The following is an 11,873-nucleotide window of genomic DNA, read 5'->3' as shown; positions in this document are numbered from 1 at the left end:
TTGTTCATCTGCTGTAATTTCTTCTTATCTGGCTTGGTATCAAATTTATTTTTTTGTCTTCTAACACACCTGTGAAGTGCCTTGGGACGTTTTATTACATTAGAGGCTCTATATAAATACAAGTTGTTGTTGTTGTAGTAGTCAGCATGTATATGTGGAGATCTGCTTTTCCAATTTGAAAGAAGTGCGAGTAGGCAGTCCATCCACCTCTGCTCATTCAGCACCAGAATTATCCCAGATGCGGTGTTGTTTGATAGCATTAAATTAGACATTAATTATATTCTGTAGTAGTTTATGTGCTTATGCTGATGTATACTTGCCCATTCCGCAATCTGTTGTATTGCTAGGTCAATTCAAATGATAATACTGTAACAAGAGTGGGTCACAGATGTTCCTAACAAATAATGAATAGTTAACGAGAAATCACAAGCTTTTCAGGCAGGAAACAATCACAGCTTTTCAAGGTGAAGTAACTAGTATTAAACAGATTCATTTTTTTATTCTGCTGCCCTCACTATACACCACTCTGCCAGTTTTAGTCCATTTTGATGTTTTCCTTTAATCTCAAAATTGTTTGTGATACACTTTAAAAAGTGAGTTTGTAATTAAAGAAGCATTTTTTTTCCAATCCATTAACTAGCAGGGTTGGGGGAAGGGATTAGTAATTAGGCTCATTATTATTCAAAAAGAAACAAAGGTGCCGGAACCAATTCATTTAGAGGTGTTAATGTGTAAATAAAATTGAGATTCTTTTAGGCTCACATTTATTTAAATAGATTATTCTGTCCTGCCTTGACCTGCTATAGTAGCCATTTACTGTGGAGCTGGTAGGATCCGTTGTGTACGTGTAAATAACTGACAAACTGAGCCAGGAGTAAAGTAACTTAACTTAACTGTGCTTTTATACAACCCAAAATGGAGTTCCAAACTGGCATGAACCAGCATGAATACAGCAACTGCAAATAGCTCCCGCAGGGTCCTAATACCCATCCTGTGAGCTGTAACAAATAAAGAGTGTATGAACTCAACATATTTCCCCCCTTTTTAAAACACAGTCTATGAACAAAGTCCTTAAGATAGCCAGGCCGTGTTCTGACACACTGAGACTGGTGTGGAGCTTGCGGTGTTTGATCGAGGTTTGCAGTTGGGAAACAGAATGGTGCCTCTGTTCCATCCTGCTGGTCTGTTGGCCTGTGAGTTGAGATCAGTCTACACGCGTTCCATCGTGTTCCATCATTGAGCTCGTAGGTGTGAGGGCTGAAGTTTCACCCGATCTATTTCAAAAGCGAAAGTGAAGATACGAGCTTATGACTACGGTTTGGCACTTAACTCTGACCCAATCTCTGTTCTTCAGTTGGGGCTTTTGAGTGCGTCATTTTGTGTCAGTGTACGACTTCGCTTTTCACTGGTGTTCCAAAATCTGGGATGCGAGTGTGGTTATCTTCGCGCTAGGTTTGGCTACGGGTTTGAGAATGTCCAGTAGCCAGCGAAGATTCCGCCCAATCATGAGCTCAGCCGGTGTCTTCCGTTAGCGAGTGCTTTGTCGAACGGTATGTGCGGAGAATGGTTTGCACAGCTTCGTTGAATATTTGGCCTGCTGGGAGGTTGATTTTCAAACCCTCTTTGATGACGTGGTTAAAATGCTCAACACCTCCGTTGCTTTAAGGATTGCACTGAGCAGTAAGGCGATGCTCGATACATGATGAATGAGGAAATCCGCGAACTGGTCAGACACAAACTGTGGTTCATTGTCAGTGATTATGATCTCTGGGAGGCCCCACCTCATGAACATGTGCTGGAGAAACAGTGATAATTGTTGATGAGGTCACTGAATTTGTTGTAGTGATTTCTGGCTATTTGGAATGCAGGTCATGTATTACAACAAGGAAACGCTGGTGCTGAAGAGCTGCTTCAACTGAACCGAAGATATCCAACTGAAGTTGTTGCCATGGTCCTTGTGGCCATGGAATGGGCTTCATTGGCGCTGGTCGGATGTTTGTGGCCTTTTCGCTCAGACTGCATGCTTCGCAGTGTGAGACGAACTCTTCGATGAGAGTGTCAATCCCAGGCCACCATACTGAATCGCGGCATGTCTGCTTCATGCAGACAATGCCAGGGTGTCCATCATGTGCCAATGAGAGAATGCGCTGTTGAAGCGACTTGGGAATTACTGCTCTATCACCACGAGCTAGGCAGCCATCGTTCCAAACAGAAAATTCATCGTGAAGTCTGTGGAATGTTTTCAGCTATTCCGGAATTTGTTAGGCCACTCAGTCTGGAGGAAGTGGCTCATGAGCTGGAGTGTAGCATCACTGTGATTTGGTTTTGAGTTCGTCGCAGGAGACAAGGTTTCTGATGGACTGAGTGATGATTGACGTGACATATGTGTCGTCATCTGTGGACAAGTCAGCACCAGAGTCCGAAACAGGAGTCGAGCGGCTGAGCATGTCAGCTATGTGGTTGCGACTGCCAGCGATATACTGTACATCAAAGTTATACTGATGAAGGCAATCTGATGATTGGCTGATTCGTAGTGGTCTGTGCCCAGATCCAGTTGTAGCGAGTATGTGTAGTTAACGCTTCGTGATCCGTACAGAGGGTAAATTTTATGCCATAGAGGTAGATGTGCCAGCATTCACATATGTAGATGCAAACGAGTACTTTGCGTTCCCCTGTGGAGTATTTACATTCTGCAGACTAGAGCGTGCGAGAGGCGAAGGTGACTGGGCGTTCCAGGCCGTCAATCCATTGCGAGAGCATAGCACCCATGGCCTGATGCATACGTGGTGACGTTCGTAGTGGCATTCGGATCAAAGTGCGCGAGGATAGGAGGGGTTGTGATTTTCTCCTTAAGCGTGGTGAATGCCTGAGCCTGGGAATCTGTCCATTCCCAAGGGACGTCCTTGCATAGCAACTTACAAAGTGGTTCGGCAATGTGCACGTAGTGCGGGACGAACTTCAGATAGAAGTTGCAAGTGCCGAGGAATGATAAAAGTTCTTTGACATTGGTAGCCTTCTGCATTCGTTGGATCACGTCAATTTTGTCAAGCATCAGCTTAACACCTTGTGCTGTGACTCTGTAGCTCAAAGTTTATTTCTCCAGCAGCAAACGTACACTTATCGGCATTAAGTGTAATGTTATGTGTAGCAAGTCTAGCTACAACTGCATTGAAATCACTGGTCATGTTCTTCCATTGTCCGTTCATGGATGACAATATCGTCAAGCAGATTGAGGACTCCCTCTATGTCTGCTAGCATAGCAGTGACAATCTTCTGAAATGCACTTGATACAGAAGATAGTCCGTAGGGAATGCGTCGATACTGATACAGACTATCATACGTCATGAATGCCGTGAGCGGTTTGCTGTCCTCTACTAGGGGTATTTGCAGGTAACTGCAGTGCATGTCGAGTTTCGTAAAAACAGTTGAGCCGTGGAATTCTGAAAACAATTCGTCGATGGTAGGAAGAGGGTACTTGTCGGGGATGATGGCTTTGTTGACCTCTTTCAGGTCGATGCATAGGCAGATCTCCCCATTTTTTCACCACACAACGACTAACTTCGAGATCTAGGGTGAGGAGTCAATGCTCTCAATGATGCCCTGAGATTCGAGTCATGTTAATTCTGCAGATACTTGGTCACGAACCGCGAATGGGAGACGGCAAAGTCGCTGCGTAATCGGTTTGACGGAAGGGTCAACGCGGGGACGATGGCAGAATTTTGTTGTCACTCCAAACCCTGTGAAGATTGAGGGATACTGCTTGTCAAAGTCCACCATGTACATAGATGTGCCCGTTGGGTCATAAACTTTGAACCCAAGTGTGATATCTTCACAGAGCACAGCACACACAGCTTCCTAACATGGCAGGCAGCTCTCTCGGAAGTCTCCGGAAATCTGCCTGGGCTGTTAATTATTAACCCTGCACTTGCAGTACACAATACATCCACATCCACAGTGTGGCACTACGAACATTACAAGCTTACAGACATTACACTTCTCCCTCCTTAATGAAGAAGCCATCATAACAAACATCATACATAACTTTCATGTTTATACATAAAACAGGATATAAACTTATTTTTTTCCATATTTACAAATTTAACTTTACCACTTGTTTTCTGTTTCGAAGAGGATACCTTCGCTCTCGAACAGAACCTTCCAAACATGGTGTCGAATCTAAACTCATTTGCGGCTCATCCTGAGGAACGTTTTCCTCCACGGAATTTCCTTGATTTTCATTTCAACTCACTAACTTCAGGCTCTTTGTTTTTCTGATTCGGACTCAGACTTTCATTCTAATTCTCTGCTGGATTTGTTTCCAGTACAATGGATTTAGGATTTGCTACTGGTATATCAAAACTATCTGATGAGTCAGAAATAATTGAATTATTCCCACCTTCAACTCTTTCCATGGCTGTAGGTAAAATATGATCAATATGAACAAACCTAACCTGTCCATTATCAAACATCTTTACCAGATATGTGCGAGGACCACATATCTTCACCATTCTTCCTGGTAACCACTTTAACCATTTATGATGATGGTTCTTCACTCTCACCTTCTGGTTTAATTTCACACTTCTCTCTTTTACTCTACCTCTATCATGATTCTCTTTCTGTCTTAATTGTGTCTCTTCTACGGACTGTGCCAAATTTGGCTTTAACAACGAGAATCTGGTTCGTGGCTGTTGTTTGAGAAACAACTCTGCTGGTGTTCTACCAGTAGTTGTAGGAGGAGTATTTCGATATGTAATCAAAAAATTAGCCAATTTGTGATCCAATGAAAACTATTGTTTCCTTGCCCACTACTGTTACTACTAGGGGGATCAAGGGGTATGGCGAGAAAGCAGGAATGGGGTACTGAAGTTGTATGTTCAGCCATGAACTCATTGAATGGCGATGCAGGCTTGAAGGGCCGAATGGCCTACTCCTGCACCTATTTTCTATTTTTCTATGTTTCTATGTTTACGTGTTGTTATTTTCCACATTGGAAACATCTCAACCCACTTCAAATGGCTATCAATCACAATGAACAATTGTTGTCCTTCTAACTCAGCAAAATCAATATGTAACCTTTGCCACACCCTGGGAGACCATTTCCATGACTTTAATGGTACTGTTGGCAGTTGCTTGCTTACCGATTGACATGTCGTACACTGACTCACGATGTACTTTATCAAGACCTGGCCACCATAAATAACCGTGCAAAACTCTTGGTCAAACACATTCCTAGGTGCTGGTCATGGAGGTCTCCTAATAATTTGGACCAGAATTTATTTGGTATATCCACTCTTGCACCTCACATGATACAATCTTTATCGACTGATAATTCATTCCTACGAATGAAGAATGGATGTGTATCTTTGTCGGTTACCTGGTTTGGCCATCCATTTGCAATATACTCATACACCTTTGACATCACTGGGTCACGTTTGGTTGCACTACCAATCTCATCAGCTGTGACTGGCAGTTCATCAAAGTATGAAAAATAAAACACTTCTTCCCTATCGGGTGTAACTTGTGATGGGGAAGGCAATCTAGACATTGCATCAGCTAGTCTATATGCTGACAAAATCAAAGCCCATCTCTGCATTCGGGCTGCAGCTAATGTTGGAACTGGGGACTTTGGATGGAGGATTGCTGTTAGGGGCTTATGGTCCGTAATGATGGTAAACTTACGACCATACAAGTATTTGTGAAACTTCTTGGCCCAAAAATTAATGCCAAAGCTTCCCTTTCAATTTGCGCATAATTACTCTCACTGGCACTGAGAGTGCATGAAGCAAAAGCAATTGGTATCTCCTCCCCACAACTTAATACATGAGAGATTACTGCCCCAACTCCATACGGTGAGGCATCACATGCTAGCTTAATCTCCTTAGATATGTCATAGTGAACTAACATGGTGCTCTCTACCAATTTGCTTTTACACTCCTTGAATGCTGTATCGCATTCTTTTAACCACTTCCAAGGGACCTGTTTTTTCAAAAGTTCATTCAGTGGACATAATACTGTAGCCAAATTTGGTATGAACTTCCCATAATAGTTCAAAAGGCCCAAGAATGAACAAAGTTCAGTGACATTCCTGGGAGTGGGTGCATTTCTAATTGCATCCAATTTTTCCATGGTTGAATGTAAACCATCTTTGTCTTCTCTGTACCCTAAGTACTCCACTGAGTTTTTAAATAACTCACACTTACAAGCAGACACTCGTACTCTGTGCTTCTCTAGCCATTTGAGGACTTCATTCAATATGTTATTATGAATTTGCCTATTTGGTGCTGAAATTAGTATGTCATCCAAATAACATACTACCCCTTCAATACCTTGCAAAATCTGGTTCATCACCCCTTGGAATATGGCAGGGGCAGAAGACACTCCAAACGGTAGCCTATTAAATTGATATAGGCCTAGATGAGTATTTATAGTCAAACATGACTTGGACTCCTCATCTAGTTCAAGCTGTAAGTAGGCATTCGTAAGATTCAGTTTTGAGAAGATCTGACCACCTAGAAACATAGAAAATATGTGCAGGAATAGGCCATTTGGCCCTTCGAGCCTGCACTGCCATTCAATAAGATCATGGCTGATCATGCACCTCAGTACCCCTTTCCAGCTTTCTCTCCATGCCCCTTGATCCCTTTAGCCGTAAGGACCATATCTAACTCCCTCTTGAATATATCCAATGAACTGGCATCAACAACTCCCTGCGGCAGGGAATTCCACAGGATAACAACTCTCTGCGTGAAGAAGTTTCTCCTCATCTCAGTCCTAAATGGCCTACCCCTTATCCTAAGACTGTGTCCCCTGGTTCTGGCATCGGGAACATTCTTCCCACATCTAACCTGTCCCATCCCGTGGGAATCTGATACGTTTCTATGAGATCTCCTCTCATCCTTCTAAACTCCAGTGTATAAAGGCTCAGTTGATCCAGTCTCTCCTCATATGTCAGTCCAGCCATCCCTGGAATCAGTCTGGTGAATCTTTGCTGCACTCCCTCTATAGCAAGAACGTCCTTCCTCAGATTAGGAGACCAAAACGGAACACAATATCCCAGGTGAGGCCTCACCAAGGTCCTGTACAACTGCCGTAAGACCTCCCTGCTCCTATACTCAAATCCCCTAGCTATGAAGGCCAAAATGCCATTTGCCTTCTTCACCGCCTGCTGCACCTGCATGCCAACTTTCAATGACTGATGAACCATGACACACCCAGGTCTCGTTGCACCTCCCCTTTTCCTAATCTGCCGCCATTCAGATAATATTCTGCCTTTGTGTTTTTACCACCAAAGTGGATAACCTCACATTTATCCACATTATACTGCATCTGCCATGCATTTGCCCACTCACCTAACCTGTCCAAATCACCCTGCAGCCTCTTAGCATCCTCCTCGCAGCTCACACCGCCACCCAGTTTAGTGTCATCTGCAAACCTGGAGATATTACATTCAATTCCTTCATCCAAATCATTAATATATATTGTAAAGAGCTGGGGTCCCAGCACTGATCCCTGCAGCACTCCACTAGTCACTGCACCCCATTCCGAAAAAGGACCAGTTTATCCCAACTCTCTGCTTCCTGTCTGCCAACCAATTCTCTATCCACGCCAGTACATTATCCCCAATATCATGTGCTTTGATTTTGCCCAGCAATCTCTTATGTGGGACCTTGTCAAAGGCCTTTTGAAAGTCCAAATACATCATATCCACTGGTTCTCCCTTGTCCACTCTACTAGTTACATCCTCAAAAAATTCCAGAAGATATGTCAAGCATGATTTCCCTTTCATAAATCCATGCTAACTTGGACCAATCCTGTCACTGCTCTGCAAATGCGCTGCTATTTCATCCTTAATAATTGATTCCAACATTTTCCCCATTACTGATGTCAGGCTAACCGGTCTATAATTACCCATTTTCTCTCTCCCTCCTTTTTTAAAAAGTAGTGTTACATTTGCTACCCTCCAGTCCATAGGAACTGCTCCAGAATCGATAGACTGTTGAAAATGATCACCAATGCATCCACTATTTCTCGGGCCACTTCCCTAAGTACTCTGGGATGCAGACAATCAGGCCCTGGGGATTTATCGGCCTTCAATCCCATCAATTTCCCGAACACAATTTCCGGCCTAATAAGGATATCCTTCAGTTCCTTCTTCTCACTAGACCCTCGGTCCCCTAGTACCTCCGGAAGGTCATTTGTGTCTTCCTTCATGAAGACAGAACCAAAGTATTTGTTCAATTGGTCTACCATTTCTTTGTTCCCCATTATAATTTCACCTGAGTCCGACTGCAGGGACCTACGTTTGTCTTCACTAATCTTTTTCTCTTCACATATCTAAAGAAGCTTTTGCAGTCGGTTTTTATGTTCCCAGCAAGCTTCCTCTCGGACACTGTTTCCCCCCTCCTAATTAAACCCTTTGTCCTCCTCTGCTGAATTCTAAATTTCTCCCAGTCCTCAGGTTTGCTGTTTTTACTAGCCAATTTATATGCCTCTTCCTTGGATCTAACACTATCCTTAATTTCCCTTGTTAGCCACGGTTGAGCCACCTTCCCTGTTTTGTTTTTACTCCAGACAGGAATGTACACTTGAAGTTCATCCATGTGATCTATAAATGTTTGCCATTGCCTATCCACTGTCAACCCTTTAAGTATCCTTTGCCAGTCCATTTTAGCCAATTCACGCCTCATGCCGTCAAAGTTAGCTTTCCTTAAGTTCAGGACCTTAGTTTCTGAATTAACTATGTCGCTCTCCATCTTAATAAAGAATTCGGTCAGTGTTGTGAACAAATCTTCTATATTCGGCAATGTATTGGGGACATTACCCTCTAGAACCTGGTTTACGGTTACTTTATAATCACCACACAATCTTACCTTACCATCGGACTTAGGTACAACAACAATGAGTGTAGCCCAATTACATTGATCTATCTTACAAATAATGTTCTCAGTCTCTAGTCTTTTGTGTTCTTGCTCAACTGTCTCCTTGAGTGCATATGGTACGGAACGTGGCTTGTCGTAAACCGATCTAGCGTTCTTCTGTACCCCGCCACTCGCCTTGAATTGGACTGCCCGGTTCAAGGCGAGTGTCGGGGTACAGAAGGACGCTAGATCGGTTTACGACAATCCACGTTCCGTACCATATTTCGCAGAACACCTTCGGATATTTCTTGATAACCTCATCCGTTGATGAAAATCTCGCTTCCACACAGAAAATCTTACTCCAATCCAGCTTCAGGAAGGATACTTAAGGAAGGATATACTGGCTTTGGAGGGGGTACAGAGACGATTCACTCGGCTGATTCCGGAGATGAGGGGGTTACCTTATGATGATAGATTGAGTAGACTGGGTCTTTACTCGTTGGAGTCCAGAAGGATGAGGGGTGATCTTATAGAAACAGTTAAAATCATGAAAGGGATAGACAAGATAGAGGCAGAGAGGTTGTTTCCACTGGTCAGGGAGACTAGAACTAGGGGGCACAGCCTCAAAATACGGGGGAGCCAATTTAAAACCGAGTTGAGAAGGAATTTCTCCTCCCAGAGGGTTGTGAATCTGTGGAATTCTCTGCCCAAGGAAGCAGTTGAGGCTAGCTCATTGAATGTATTCAAGTCACAGATAGCTAGATTTTTAACCAATAAGGGAATTAAGGGTTACGGGGAGAGGGCGGGTAAGTGGAGCTGAGTCCACGGCCAGATCAGCCATGATCTTATTGAATGGCGGAGCAGACTCAAGGGGCTAGATGGCCTACTCCTGTTCCTAATTCTTATGTTCTTATGTTCTGAAATTGATCTTTATATTTCACCGGTACAGTGATACGACCTACCACAGGAATTTTCTCTCCCGAGTGGCCTCGCAGTTCTATCTTGGATTTCTTCAGTTGGAAATCATACAATTTGTCGCGCTACAGTGACTCCGGTACTACACTCATGGATGCACCCGTGTCAATTTCCATTGGTATCTTGAATCCCGCAACATCTATGTGGATTGTGATGCTTTCCGAATCCGAATGTGCTCCTGATGACGTGTAACTCTAACAGCTCCTTGTCCTACTGTTGTTCCTCCATGCTATGTCGTCTCTTGGGATTTCTACTCATAGTTTTGAACGCTGGACTCATAGCTTTAAAAACTGGTTTACACTTCAGTCGGCATGCCTTCACAAGATGCTCAGTCTTCTTGCAGAAGAAACACTTTGCCTTCATGTATGGACAACTTTTAGCAATGTGTTGTCCCAGGCACCTATAGCATGACTTCGACGCTCTGAGAATTTCCAGTTTTTGAGACTTTCGGCCATGCTTTTACTTTGAACCTGCAAGTGATTTACCTCGGCTGACTGACGGCCGTAATTATTATTTAATTCTCGGGAATATTGTTCGGCCATGACCATCGCCCTTGCTGTCTGACAAGCAATCTCAAAAGTCAAGTCATCTGTCATCAATAACTTCCCTCTGATCGCATCATTTTTCACCCCACAAACACAATGATCCCGTAATGCTCGGTTTTGAAAGTTTCCAAAATTACAGTGCATTGATAGCTTCTTTAATGCAACGATGTAATCACTGATACCCTCATCAGTCTTTTGATTCCAAATCCTTAAACGATAGCTTTCAGCAATTTCTAATGGTTTGGGGTTATAGTGCTGCTCCAGCTTCATTAAAATCTCTTCAAGCGTTGTGTCCTTTGGCTCATCAGGCACAAGCAAATTTACAAGAGTGTCATATAATGCCGGACCTGCGTCCGATAAGAAGACCGCTTTCTTGCGTTCCAACACAGCCCGGTTCTGGACTGCATTGTCTGGAACTTCGATTATGTTATTTGCAATGAAATAACAATTCTAGCCGATCCACATATGCTTTAAAACGTTCCCGACCGTGTCTATATTCTCCCAAATGTCCCAATACACCTGCCATTTTAATCTCTTGCTGTTCACACCATGTGCTGTATTTTACCTCGGATTTTGTAGCTTTTCTCCAAAGACAGAAACTTCCAAAGTCCCTGTGTCGACTGGCTGAATCCTTCACCAACAAAATTTAAGCTTTAAATCATCCAAAAAATCCCATCTTCCGTCACCAAATGTGATATCTTCACAGAGCACAGCACACACAGCTTCCTAACATGGCAGGCAGCTCTCTCGGAAGTCTCTGGAAAACTGTCTGGGCTGTTTATTATTAACCCTGCACTTGCAGTACACAACACGTCCACATCCACAGTGTGGAGCTACAAACATTACACCAAGCTTGTCAAAAAGGTCAACACCCATGAGGCTTCGTCCCTCGTGACATGAAAGGAAAAGTTCCCCAATGTTATGTCCTTGTAGTATATCGGGACAGATATGACCCCAAGTGCCTCAATTTTGGAATCGGCGTATGCATGTAAAGTGGAAGTTGCGGGCTGCAGTTGACAGTGCGTGAAGTGGGTTTTGTATGCAGCCTCGCTTAAAATGGAGACTTTGGCTCTAAGGTCAATGAAGAGGCAGCAGGGCGTGCCCTCAATGTTTACCTCACAGTCCTTGAATTTGCCCGAACCAATGTGCGAAATGTCACTAACAGTGTAAACCATACTGGGTTTATCACTATCTGGGTTTTCCACATGTCGAATATGCTGCAATGAGTGATAGACACTAGCAAAATGGTTCATTTTACCACATGCAGAGCATTTTTTCCCACATGCAGGGTAGTTAGGACTCTTTGCTGAGTGTGATTTGTCCCCACAGTTAAAGCAGTGGAAGATAAGCCCGGGATCCATAGTGGGTGGCAGATTACTAGTCTCTGCCATGATTTCCACTTTGGACGAATGCCTTGCACATGGGCTGTAGCTGCAGTCTGCTGCACAGGGGGAGCAGGGGATCTGATCGCTTTTGAATCAGAAAGCGCTGATTC

Source organism: Pristiophorus japonicus, chromosome 9 (assembly GCF_044704955.1).
Source record: "Pristiophorus japonicus isolate sPriJap1 chromosome 9, sPriJap1.hap1, whole genome shotgun sequence".
NCBI classification, from domain to species: domain Eukaryota; kingdom Metazoa; phylum Chordata; class Chondrichthyes; family Pristiophoridae; genus Pristiophorus; species Pristiophorus japonicus.
Note: the sequence above shows the minus strand (reverse complement) of the source record.